The sequence below is a fragment of the Crocuta crocuta genome, unplaced genomic scaffold (genome assembly GCF_008692635.1).
Source record: "Crocuta crocuta isolate KB4526 unplaced genomic scaffold, BGI_CrCroc_1.0 scaffold327, whole genome shotgun sequence".
NCBI classification, from domain to species: Eukaryota; Metazoa; Chordata; class Mammalia; order Carnivora; family Hyaenidae; genus Crocuta; species Crocuta crocuta.
Window position 1 is genome coordinate 817,932 of NW_027529176.1, and position 930 is coordinate 818,861.

Here is a 930-nt window from a genome sequence, read left to right on the forward strand (position 1 = left end):
GGGCCAGCTCGACACCGCCCGCCCCGCCGGACCCAGCCCGAACGCCGCTCCGTTGTTTGAATAAACGTGTCTGGGCAACCAGGCGGCGGGGCCTTCGGGGGCTCCCGGTCCCACCCGTGCTTGGGAGGCGGGGCACCGCGGCGCCGCTAGGNGCACAGAGCCCACATTGTGCCCCCCACTGCGCTCCGCCCTCCCGGGACAGAGCCCCATTCACCCCCCGCTCGCCAGCGCTCTCGGGGACCCGGAGCAGGGGAGCGGGCACGCGTGGGTGCGGGTGTGCACGGTGTGCGTGAGGCGCTGGGCGGCTGCTGGAGGGGAGGCCCGCACTCCTGCGGCCCACGCCGCTGCGGCTCCGGATATTTATAGGCCTTCACTGCAGAGACCAAGGTGGGACTGCACGGGGCTGGGGGTGGGGACGGACGACCGGGAGCTCCGGACGCTGAGGCTCTGGAGCGCCGGCGACCAGGCGACCAGGGGCCGGGCTGGGACCCTCCCCTGATGGCTGGGGGAGGGTGGGGAGCGCGGGCAGTGTTTCCTGATGGTCCGGCCTGCGTGCTGATGGAGGTTTAGAAGGAACGTCCAGGTTTGGGACGGACCCAGGGGACGCTGGTGTCTAAGCGGTGGGATGCGCCCCCGGGTGACAGTGTGGAGGGGCCCGTGTCCTGGTGATAGACAAGGGAGTGAGGTCGGTGTTGGAGGAGGGGTGTCTTTGTGTGGGTGTCCCAGGGGTGAGGGGAGGTGGGGCCGCGAAGCCAGTTGTGGGTGGGAGCAGAGAGCTGTCAATGTCTGGGATGAGGGGGGTGGTCAGTATGTAGGTGAAGAGGGACAAGGAGGCATGTGGGTCAGTGTCCAGGCTGACGGAGTGGCTGCTTAGTGTGCAGTACGCTCCTAAACACAGAGGTGTGACCCTCCCTCCCTCCCTCCCCAGGA